Source organism: Zonotrichia albicollis, chromosome 14 (genome assembly GCF_047830755.1).
Source record: "Zonotrichia albicollis isolate bZonAlb1 chromosome 14, bZonAlb1.hap1, whole genome shotgun sequence".
In the NCBI taxonomy this organism is placed as follows: Eukaryota; Metazoa; Chordata; class Aves; order Passeriformes; family Passerellidae; genus Zonotrichia; species Zonotrichia albicollis.
In genome coordinates, this window is record NC_133832.1 from 8272758 (window position 1) to 8285465 (window position 12708).

At 37.1% G+C, this 12708-nt stretch overlaps 1 protein-coding gene across 3 annotated transcripts in view; it reads left to right on the top strand.

Annotated features, from left to right (window-relative positions):
- MAMLD1 (mastermind like domain containing 1) overlaps positions 1-12708 on the top strand; it is a 244679-nt gene that overhangs the window by 273 nt on the left and 231698 nt on the right. For 2 of the 3 annotated variants that reach the window (XM_074551738.1, XM_074551736.1), the window contains exon 2: positions 1100-1205. The gene's annotated coding sequence lies outside the window, so the exon portion shown is untranslated. Of the gene's footprint in view, positions 1-142; positions 352-1099; positions 1206-12708 lie in introns of those variants that run through there. The other variant, XM_074551739.1, reaches the window with a different exon arrangement.

Below are 12708 nucleotides of genomic sequence, written 5' to 3' on the forward strand. Positions count from 1 at the left end.
GGCCTGCTCCCCGGCGATCCGGAGCGGCGGGGCCCGGTGGTGGGTGCTGAGGGGGGGCGGCAGCTCCGTGTGCGCTGCCCGGGGCTCTCCGGTGCCCGGTGTGGCGCTGCCGGGCTCGGGGATGCGCTCGGTGCCCTCCTGGCCCGGAGCACCGCGGGGAGCCCGTGCGGCTCTGCAGCCCGGCCGTGCGGGGCTCCCGCAGCTCTGGTCATAACTAAAATAATTCAGCACGTGAAAATTCAATGGCTCTCACCTCCCTGCTCTCTCTGGGCACGGGTTTGTTTGGGACAGAATTTCCCAAAGTGCTCTCATCCAGCCCTGCTCTCTGAGGACAGCCTTACCTGTACCATGGTGCGTTCAGTGGCGTTTTGCATCGAGGCTTTCCCTTTCTAATACCGGCGTTTTGAACAACGCAGTTTCTGTTCGACAACAGGTTTTGCGTGTGCTGGTCCCGCTGTGAGCCCTGGCAACAGGAAACAAAGTGTGGGGATCTAGTAAGCGCAGTAAAATTCAGAGACTTTCCAGAAAAAGGGAACTTGGAAAAGGAGAGGGTTAGAATAGTATGGTCCTGCTGGATGTGTTCAGTTTTAATGGGCAGCCTATATATATAGGCTGAAAAAACCAGTGAACACGTGTTTTTACATGGTAATTTCCAAGGTATACAAATCAAAGTGACCTCATTAAAGCAGACAGTGACACTAAAGATGGCTACTGATGCAACAAATTGAAGAGTTGAGTCCTGCCTGAATTTCTTCAGGTACGGAAGAGAAAAAACTGCAGATGTCCAAATAAAAACCACGGAGATTAATCTCTCCTGTAAAGCCATAACTTTCAGCTGAGGTCAGTAAATACAAGTGTTTGGGGGGCTTTTGCCTTGCATACAGCATTTGAGAGAAAGAAAGGGACGAGAGAATGTTGACCAAAAGGAGTGAGTTAGGACAGACAGACGAGAGGAAAAATAAAAGTGTTAGAGAAGGAAAAGAAAAAATGGTAGTATTTACAAAGGGGAAAAGTAATGATGACCTTTCTTTTGTCTTTTGCTATGTTAAAACACATTTTTTAAGCATGAGAAATCTCAAAGATACTTTAACAATTCCAGGAACTCACAGGTGGAAAGAGTAAAGTGATCGGCTGGAATTAAAGTGAGAGAGAGAGATGGGCGGATCCCGTGCTTACAAGGGCGGAGGAACTTCATAGAGCAGAAGGTAGGACTAATAATGTTGGGTTTTTTTTTCCTCAAGCCTTTGACTTTGTGAATAATGGATATTTATTGGCAAAACCTTACAAGTAACCTTAGTATTCTGTAGCTGCAGGGTTAAGTGATCCTTTTCTGATGATAACTTTTATGAGAGCCAGGTCTGGCATACGCTTTGATGTACCTTCAGTGAATTTTGTGTATTTTGAAGTATTTTATGGCTGACAGAATTTAACTGTTTAGACTTAGTTTTACTTATTACCGTTTTCTGAAATTTCTGCTTCATTATCCCATTTTCCCCTGAATATTTCCAATATCTTGTTCAAAATGTTCCATATAGAGTCATTCCTTTATATAAAATCATAATAAGAAGAGAAATTAATAGATTATGTGAATTTAAGTCCACTGTAGTTTTTACAGGGTTATTACTTTAAATGCTTTTTTTGCTTTAAGCTGTTGCCATCTCACTAGACGTGCATGGTTAGTACAAGAACCTGTTGAATCTGTTTAGAGTTGTGAGTAATGAGCTTTCGGGGGGGGGTTGGTATTTGCTTTTGGTTATTTTTCCACTGTATAATTGTATTTTATGTGGGGGTTATTTCTTTTGGGGAAAATATAGGCCAGAATGTTCTCAGGTTGTGTAAGCATCTTTGTTTTCATTCATGTACATTATGGCATGGTTTTGTGTCATGTGTTTCATCACATACATAAAATAGATTTTTTTTTTTCCTTGATCTAAGGAAAAATCTCCAGGGTACTTAAAATCTCAAGTATAACAACTCTAAATAAAATATAAATAGCAGAAGATACGTGTCCTACTACCAAAGGTGAATTAATATGTTGAAAATCTCCTCTCACAAAATGGTGTTACTTGGTTTGTAGAAACCTTGTGCCATATATTGGAACACTCACCAGAAGACTTAACAATTTCTAGCAGCATGTAAATAAGGCTCTGTAATTAGCAGTCCTTGTGTATTGTTCAGCCTTTTGTGTGATGAGTGGTAAAGGGACTCCAGTAGGTTTTCTCAGGATTGAAGATAATGGTTCAAAGTGTACATTCAAAGATAATGTACAAAGTGAATATGAAAAAGAAAATTCATTCTGATCTTAGCAGATGATCAGCTTATGCTTGGCATCTTAGATGCACTTTAATGTTTTCTGGTCACTGTGGCTTTCACATACTAGCACCAATCCCAAATTATAATACCTCACATAAAATCTCACCAACAGGAAATTCTGCCACTTGTGTCTGTGCTTCCATTACCTCTACTTCATTTCAGTGCCTCTATACTAGCTTTTCTTAGGGTGTCCCTAAATTTAATTTTGATAGAACAAAACCTATGTAATTCCCAGTACAGAATGTGTTACTGCTTTCTGTGGAGCTAAAACAATGCCTGGTACATCATTTATAAGGACTCAGCCCTGATCTCATCTAGATAGGCAAGCATTGCTTGTGCTTGTGCTCCTTGTCACATTCACTTAGCAGCTGATTTTACAGGGTTCAGTACCCAGCAATAGGGGCTGGGATATCTTGTGTCAAAATCAGGTCAAGGGACTTGATCAGCTACAGTTCATTTCCAAAGTGGGGACTGATGTGGGGCAGTATGTTCCAATAAAACTGGGGGTAAAAACTGAAATTTCAGCTGTTAATAACGCATGAAATACAATTCAAGACAATTATTTGTATGGAATGGTCACTATTTTAATAGCTGACATTCGTGAGACTTTGTACTGTGTTGACATTTGAACATACACTGCATTTTAGAACATCAGACAATGTGAAATGTGATGCTGCAGCTGTATTCTTTTGGCAGTAATTCCATCATAAGGACTTCTAGCATTATTCTACATTTTCCCCCCTTTGCCTTAATCTTACTCAGTGTCTGATTCTAACATTATAGTTAAAATAATACTTATATTTTGCCATGCTGTTTTTTTATTTCTTTGTACTTATCATAAGAAATTATGACTGTCTTAAGCTTGGTTCAGTAAACATATCTCCAGTGTCTTTAGATGATTCTCTTTATTACCAGATTTGTTGCAGTACTGTGTTTTCTCTTATTTTTTATACACACCTTGCCCTCCACACTCTTCAGGTAGATCATATTTCTGGTTTGTAACACATCACTGACATCACTAGCCTTGTCAGAAATTTGGGAATTATAAATAGTCATAATCATAGATTTATAGTTTTATTGAATTTGAGAAATATTTTAAACAGGTATAGACAACAGGCCAAGGCATTAAGTATTCTTCTCAGTACTCTACAATGTGCTGGACACCCCTAGGCCCCCACTGCCCCCCACTTGTGCAGTGTCCTGCCCTGTCCCTTTTCCAGTACATCTTGCTGCTGAATTTTCCATGTGTTTGCACTGGGCACCAGTTGTGTGAGCATGAGACAGCCAGGTCTGCTGGGCACTTCTATCTGCTAAGTGATTTCTTTCTAAACTTACAGATGGCTAATATTTAGAAACCATCCAGGTTCTTCTGCTTTTCTGAAGGTTAAAAGAAGGTTGCAGCTATCGGCTGAGCCCCAAGCTAGCTGATTTAGAAACATCTTGTGTAGCTCTCCATAGCAATCTTTTTTGATTGAGATACGTGGCTTCACGCTGAGGTAATCTGCAGGGGAAGGAGAGTTTGTAGTAATGAGCTCTCCTTCCCCTGCTGATTATTATGTCCAATCCACAGGCAACTCTGCTGTATGTGGCTGCATAAAACATTTTAAAAGATAAGACTGATCAACACCTTTTTATGGCCATAAGCCCTCAACCAGGGTTCATGCCCTCTGAAATGCTGGAAACTTCTAAAAAATTAAATTGCACTCTTGCTATAAAGGGAGCAGGTACCTTAATTCTCTAATTGATGCTGTCTGTCTAGCTTTATAATTATTTAGGGGTTTAATCTGTTTTCAGATGCAAGGTGTTACTGCAAATTTTAAAAAATCCTAAGGAGCTCTTTCTAATAGATAAGTAATAGATTGTTTGCACTACTAAACTAAAATATTAATGACTTCCTTTGTTTCCTTTGTAAAATCTACTTTTTATGACAGTTACAATGCTTGGGAGTTCTTCCATAAATTCTGCTATGTTTGGCTAAGTACCTTTTAGTTTCATCTAATCAGGAGACACTTTAAGAAAGAAGAGAAAATGAATTGCCTCACCATTTTGAATTAACCACAAAAGATACACCTGACAAGATCTGTAAGAAAAAGAATTCATATACAGAAGCAATTGCATTTTCTGACTGGTTCTGTATGTTCTTTTATGACTAAAACTTTACTTTTTGACTATTGATAAAACACTAATCAAAATGGAAAATGCAGTTTTCCTCTGAATTATCTTCCTCTCTGAGCTATCTTCCATGAGAGAAGTGGGTCCACATCAGGGGTCAGTTCAGTTCTCTTTCTTCTTGTCTTTTTGGTGGGAAAGTTTTTTTACTTGTGTTTTGGGGGCTTTTGAGGTAACTTTTGTTTGGTTGATGTGGAATATTAGTGTCTGTATAGTCTGTTTTAGAGCAGGTTCCATTAAATGATTAGTTATATTACTGGGAAGAAAATTATGAAAGAATTCAGGGAGGATGTTGTTCCTAGCTGATACAGGTTGTTTTTCTGTTCTTTTTGTCTAAAAATTTTTGCAATAAAGGGGAAACTTAAAATATGCATATAGATGTCTGCATAGAGTTGCTGTGCATGTTTATGATTGTGATGATTTGAAAAAATGTATAAAAGTCAAATATAGAACTGTTTGGTTTGATATGTGATGATTAAAACTGGTTCTAGCATTCTGAAGTTTAGCCTATGAAAAATTGAACATTTTTAATTTATATGTTCATTGATGAAAATGCAGATGTAAGTCTGTGAAATTAGTAAGTTGGTCATATACAGAACTCAGAATCAACAAGTCTCCTGCTATGAGTCTGGTCAGAAGGTGTTGCCTCCTCTAGAAGTGTCTTTACTTTCTTGTTAACATCAACATACATGAGGGATGGATCTGTATAAGTAAATATGCAATAATAATCCTCTGTGGCATTTAAACATCTGGCATACGAATTTAAAGTGTGAATAGAAATTACTAGAGTTAAAACTAAATACTGTTAAATCTGTGCAAAGCCTGAAAATAACAGTTCTGGATATAAATATTTAAACTTTCTTGAAGTCTGATGTATCAATTTTGGCAGTGCTGAAGACAGTAGAGCCTCCAGTGTTGTTACTGCCTGTGAAAATGGCACAGGGCAAGTGCAGTGTAATAAAGTCTTGCAACTTTAGATTCCCACATATAAATTATTTCTATGCTGAGTGCTTAAAATCTAAAGTCATGACAGTTTTTAACCTCAGGAACTATGGAATCATGTTGATGAGAAAGAGCAGGACTGTGAAGCCACTGCAGTATTTACTAATTTATTGTCTATGACATATTGTATCACTGTTTAAAATGGTTGTACAATACATCACAAGCCACCAGAAACATCATCACCCATACTGTGTGTTCTGCATAAAGAAACTGGACATCTGAAGGAACTTGTTGCTGTAGTTCTGTTTTATTTATGTTGTTAAATGCCTGCTTCCATTTTAGTAAGATAGCAGTTATTTTAGCTAATTTGGGTTCTCTTTGGTTTTAATGGCCAGTTACCACAGACAGGTAGTAATTTCCTCTGCAGCTTCAGAAACAAGAGAATAAAGAAACAGCTGATGAATACTGAGGTCTTTTCACAGAGTGGATGCTTCCCCACTCCAAACTGTAATTCTGCAGCACATCAATTTTTAGCCAATATGTAAAAGCAACAAATGATTGATTCATCCCTATATTTTTTATTCCTGTTAATTATGAATGTAGCTGTTTGTTTTTAAACATTACTCTTTGTAAGTAAAATCATTAATTAGTAATCTTCAGCTTGTTAATAATGAGCCCTGAATTTGCATTTTTTTTCAGAATCACAGGGAAAATGTTTTTATCACTGTATGCAAATATTTATTACCTCTACTGGAATGTTGTCCTTAGCTCAGCACACTATGTTATTAAAAGAGAAAGATGTAGTGAGATGGGAGAAAACTTAACATGCTTTTCTGAATGTGCTTTGTTTCCCCACCAATTCCTGTATTTCCTGTATTAAGCAGATTTAATTTGGAGGATTTGTGGGAGGAGGGTGTAATGGATAATTTTTTTGGAGATACATGAAGAATGTTGACAGGTTTGAAATAAAGTATGCTAGTTTCCTACTGAGATTCATACTTCTACTATGTGATCTCCTGTGTTACCTGTAGAGAATGTCTTAGTACATCAGAGAAACAAAAAGATCTTCAGCAGATTGAGTGAACTCATAATATATATGAAGAATCATAGCACCAGCAGTTCTGCTACATTGTTGTCACTGAATAATAAATCATTGCTGTAGCTGCACAGCGGGGTATTGGCAATGCTGATGGTGGCAGTCTAGACCTGAGCTGAAATGGATTATTTTGAAACATAGAGCAAAAAAGGTAGATAGCAGGGCTCAGCAGAACAGTTTTGGGGCTAGAACCTGGTGACTAACCACAAGAAAGGAGATAACAGAAATTATACCTAACTAAAAAAATGATGTTAATGATGTCACCTTTCGCAGTCCTTAGATCTCCTTCGTAACCTAATTATGAAACTGTCATGTGAGCATTAATGAACATATTTTCAACACTCCTGTTAGGTCTGAGATGGTCCATCCTAATATACAGATAGAAAGGGAGGGCACTGCAAGTGCCTTTATTCCAGAAATTATGACCTATCTTTTATCCCAAGAGAGGTGAGAATACATGGGGCTTGGGAAAAGGTTTTAGAGTGCATCATCCTAATGCAGTGCCTCAAGCACATAAGGTTTTGGGGGTTTGAAGCAGGATTTGCTTGTTGGGTGCATTTCCAAGGAAGCAAAGCTGTGCTTTTGTGTTCTGTGCCTGTGCCTTGTTCTTGTCCTGTCTTTGGAAGTGAGATGTGAGGGCGGAACACCTGCATGAGGGCTCCTGATCAGACAGAGGGTCTGTCTCATCTGGCTCCACAAGTGACACACCCTTGAGACACTTACAGTGCTCTGGCCTCAGAGCAGCAGCTCAATAAGCAGTGATGTGTGTTGCTGTATACCAATATTTGTGTGTAGCATTTGTAACATGAAAAATAGTGTGTCAGATTATTAAAGTTTAACAAATTCTTGGGATTACTTCTGAAATTAACCAAAATAATCTATTCAAAGACTATGGATTTATCAGAAATCAAGAAAAAGTGATTGTGATGAGTCCAGCAGTGAAAAGCCCCCATAAACAAACTTAATTGTTCTGTGACTTTTGTTGTTTGCTCTATGTAGGACTCTTCTGTAATGTGCCAACGTTGAATTTGTGAAACTAATTAGTACATAAAGATCCAGCTGTAATAGTAATCAAAACTTGCTGGTTCAACAGACTAAGTGGAATTTTTTTTGTATTAACACATCCTGCACATATGGCCCACAGTTGAAGATCTGGAGCTGCTCATAGCGGCCAGTTAATGTTAGGGATTTTATAAGGAAGTATTTGTTGGTGGCATTTGTGGCATCAACATGTGGTCTAAATCTGACTGATACTTCCAGTGCTGTTCGTGCTTGTAAGGGTGGAAAGGAAAAAGTGACTGATACTGCTCTCATTACCCTCATACTGTATGAAAATGAGGTATGGTGTTTTAATAATTTGTTGGCTGAGGTTCTTATTGGAGAGACCTTCAGTTGAAGAATGATGACCTTGTTAGAAGATGTAATTGCAGTAGCAAGGAAATACTGTTGGTCTTATACACTCACTATTGAGATTTACTTGCTCATATTTGTTTAATTATAGTATGTTGCTGGCATCTCCTATATGTTCTTTGTGACAGCTTCAAAGAATGAAAATCATCTTCTTTTACGTCCTTTGGAAACACAGAAAACACTTTTTAGGTTATCTATCTCACAAGTCAAAGTGGGCTATCTTGTAAAATGTACTTTAAATAATTTTAAAGCCTGTTTGTCATTGTGATTTGCAGATCATCAAGCTGGTAATCTCATCATTTAAATGTTAAATTAGAAGTTTAGATGTTTCTGTGGAAAGAGGGACAGACTCTATTTGGTATTCTCTTAATAAATTATCTGAAGTAGGAGTGCATTTAGCAAGACAGATCAGTAGCAGCTGATGATAGGAAATAATTCTGAATTTACATTGCTAAAAATGGAAAATAATTATGCAATTATATTTTTAGTAAGAGGAAGACTTGGGTTTAAAATTCAACAGAAAATTTAAACCATCATAAATAGTCAGCAAAACCCCACAGTTCTGATGGGTGAGAGATTTTTTTGCCTGAGATCTTGGGTGCAACATTGCCTGTGCAAATCCTGTTAGCAGCAGAGTGGCAGAATTTCAACCACTACAAAGAAGAAAAGGCTTGAGGGGAAAGGTAAATGCTTGATATTTTCTAACTCTCTGCATCTGTTAAAAAGGTTGCCCTAAAATTGCTAGTGAAGTTATTTAAATGCTTGACTTAGTGCCCATATTTAGAGCATATACTTTATTGTAGGCGCCTATGGTATCACACAGGCTGTACACTTAATATAAGCTGAGCTGAAGCCTGGCCATACAGCAGTCTAAAACTTCGTAGCTGGAGTTTCAGAATTTGCCTCAATGACCCAGCAGTGCAGTTCCAGCTGCTGTGTTTCTGTGGGAGTATTTGTCTTGGTGAAAACTATGAACCTCTAGTAGTGTTAAGATGGAAGTGGAAGAATTTATGAAATAATCAGTGTGTAATAATAAGTGTAGATGACATTCCTGATGTGCTGAGAAGAATTTGATCTCCCAGAGATACATTTTCATAATGCCACTCCATACTTTACAGTTGTTTTCCTTTTTGATAAATACTTTTTTAATTTCTACAGTCACTGCACCCTTTGTCTTTCACTCTGTAGGTTGTAAAGCTTGAGCAGGAGAACCACTGCAGGAAAGAAATATGAGAAATGTGTAGTTTTCAACTTGAGTCTTACTATTTCTTTCGTACCTGTATTTTTATGTAGCAAGTTTCCATTTACACAGTTGTTTTTGAGCTTTTTACCTTGCCTCTGGCAAAATTGAAATGCCTCCCTTCCAGCATATGATTTAAGTTGCTCTTCACATTGAACTTCATGATTATGCTCTCAAAGTTCACTGTTCTTTAACCTTCAAAATGCCTACAGACTAATTTAGGAATGTGTGAAAACTGCTGCAGATAGCATTAAAACTACTAAAAAAAATTCTCTCCAGTTCATCCTTGACCTATATCACATGCTTCATTAATTCAAATATGTAGTCAGCATTTGCATTCTTAAAAATAAATTCTGCCATCAGGTATAGATAAATGATATTCACTTATAGAAGAGTTTGCCTTCTATACTTTTATTTAATATCCACTAAGATTTTAGTGGATACTAAAGTGTGATATACAGTCCTAACCATAGGAAATCGCTGTAATATATTTTTAGACTACTTTGAATATTAATCTGTATTATTTAATCTGTCTGAAACTATTGGGTTAATTGACATCCACCATGGAAGAAAAATACTGTAAAGAACTAGACCACATCTCCTGGAGTAGCTCTTGCTTTCACTGACTGCACATCTGAGTAATTGAACAGATAAAATTTATCCCCAAAACGTTAAAGGGCAGGTTGTTATTTTTGGCTTAAATTAATAATTTACTCAGGTTTTACATTGCCTAGTTAGTCTTGTATACTTGTTTAGTTACTCATTGAATGGTAAGGAATTTTTGAGGCTTATTAGCTTCTGGAAATTATTTTTAGCTGAATTACTGTTTTAGCTATTTATACAAGTAAACTGTTTTATCCCAAATAATGAGTAAAAAGGGGAAATGCAATAATTCCTCTTTTCTCTAAGTTGTTGTTGCTGCCTTTCAACAGAACTGGTGAAAAATCTCCTTCTTCCTTCTAATTCAGTGAGGCATTTACTTTTCTTTGCTGTGACTGCATAATGAGTGCCTGCTGAGACAGTGTGTGTAACACATATTTGTATGCATCAAAACCATGGGAGCTCAGACTTTAATCATAGGTCTCTGTGCACATGGAAAAAAAATAATTTATATGGGTGTTCTGCTTATATTGTGGCATTCTCCTTGGGAGTTGCGCATTTCATATCATATGTAAAAAATAGTGATTTTTTTTTTTAAACTTCATTTGATTGCATGTTGGTATGTGACTCAATATGAATCTCAGAAGGCACTTGAACAATTGAATATATGATTTATAAATACAGAATTATTAATTCAGGAAAAGATTCATATTCTGTTTCTTAAAACACTTGTTGCTTGATTGTGCTCAAGCATTTTGTATTTGCTCTTTGGCTTTTAAACAAAAAACTTGAGCCTGCTTGATGCTTAACAGTTCTTCTCAGGCTGCGTATACAGGTGTGCTGTTCACCTTCTGCCCAGGTGCAGATGACTTCTACATTCTGTAGTTCTTTTGAATTACAGGTTAAAACCAGAAAATTTCAAAATCCCATTCTAGCATGAAACCCTGCTCTTGCTGTCTGCATATGCTGATGCTGTTATGAGTGTTGAGGGCTTTCAGCCTTTATTGTATCACCTGAGGCATGATAGTGAGGGCACCATCTTGGACCTCTAGCTCCTCAAAACTGAGAAAGTGAGGAGTTGACATGAAATTTCAGCTTTCTAAGCAAAAGGCAGCTGAAAAAAAATAAATCTTAGTGTGTTCAATGCCTATGGCTTCCCTTAGAAATATCAGTAAAGATGTATGGAGTATCCCTGTCAGCCACAGAAGGTACCTTTCTAGACCTTACTGATTTCTTTGGTTAACAGGACTTAAAGAAATTAGCAAACAAACAGGCAGAGTTTCAGTTCTTAGCTACATTTCATGCTTTCTAAAGGATGTATTTTGCATTGTTTCTAAAATGTTGTCCTTTTGTGGGTTGGTCCTGTTGAGGGGACAGACAGAGCACTCACTCTGGATGAGAGCCCCCATGAATGCTGTGTGAAAAGCTGACCAACTTATGGTGTCTGCAGGAAAATAACTACCAGAATCAGTGAGCCTCTCTGAAAATACTTAAATTACTTTAGCTTTTGTAAAAGCTTTTGGTTACACAGCAGCTGCCAAGATCTAAACACCCCCACTCACTTCAAGGCAGTTTTTCTAGTTACACATTTGGCAATGTTTGTAATTTTTCATCCTTCCCCCTAGGCATAATAAAAGGGTTTGCAATCTTTTTTTTTTTTTTTTTTTTTTGGTGGGAAGAGAGGGGAAATAGCGATATTTAATTGAGAGATACCTCGGGACCAGGACAGCTTCAAAGAACTGTGTGTAAAGATAAATAAAATTCCCTTCTCTTTGCATGCTGTGACAAGCAACTATTTTGATCTTCTGGTGCCATCTATTTGGGAGCTGACTGCCATATAAATACAGCATGTTGAGTAGGTACAAGGGATGGAGTGCATTAGTAGTTTTCTCACTAATATCACTTTGTTATTTTACTGTTTTATAATCCAACTACATTTTCACCAAAACATAGGTACATATTAAGAGATATAAGATTTCTTATTGATGTTAATTAGTTTCTAGTTAGACTGTGTGGTAGGAAATTGAAACAACTGTTGAGAAATTTTATTCAGGCACTGAAGTATACCTATATTTTTCTGTCAGATTTATAGAAGCTTATATTTTCAATGCATAGAAGTTTTTGAAATTAATATAGTTATTACAGACAAATATAGTTATTACAGACAAATACTATGAGTCAGTTAACATACAGGGCATTCTAGTGTTACTTTAAATATTAGTGTTACAACAAGAAAGTTCCTGTTGGACCCCAAGTGAAAGCATTTGCAGCAGATAACAACTTCAGATGTTTATTTATCAAATGAAAGCCAAGCTCTCAGCCAGCTCCTTTTAGAGCAGTCAGGTTTCATTAGCATGATTGATATCTCACAGGTTCTTGTCTAGCTACGAATGCCTTTATGCTGAAGGCAGGCAAAGAGGCGTTGGTTTATTCTCTCACCTACATTCACAGGATGAAAGCGTGTGTGCTCAGAGATCCACTGCCTGGAGCAATGCAATGAGAGAAGTTTAAGCTCATAGCGCTGCAGTTTGGTTTAAAAAAAGGCAAAAGTAACAGCTTTTGAATATATTAAAGATGCATTTATCGCTGCTCTGCTTTAGGGATTAAGAGAATGTTATTCTAACTTGTGCACAGATCTGTGTTTGCTGTAAAAAGCCTGCTTTGTAATTTATGCACTGTCATTTTTCAGGGGAGTACTCAGTGGTGTTGCAATATGCAAATATGTTTTGACTATTTTTTAAGGAATAAAATGAAAATGAATGTGACAGGATTTTTTTTCTTAAGCTAAGATGTAAATTAATCACCTTTTGAGATGATTCTTTGAAAATTTTAAGCCGTTTTAATACAAGAACTTTTTTTTTACGTAGTACAATGAATGAGTGAACCCATTGGCAAAACTGCATTTACTATAATATGACATCCTTTTAATTCTTTGTCA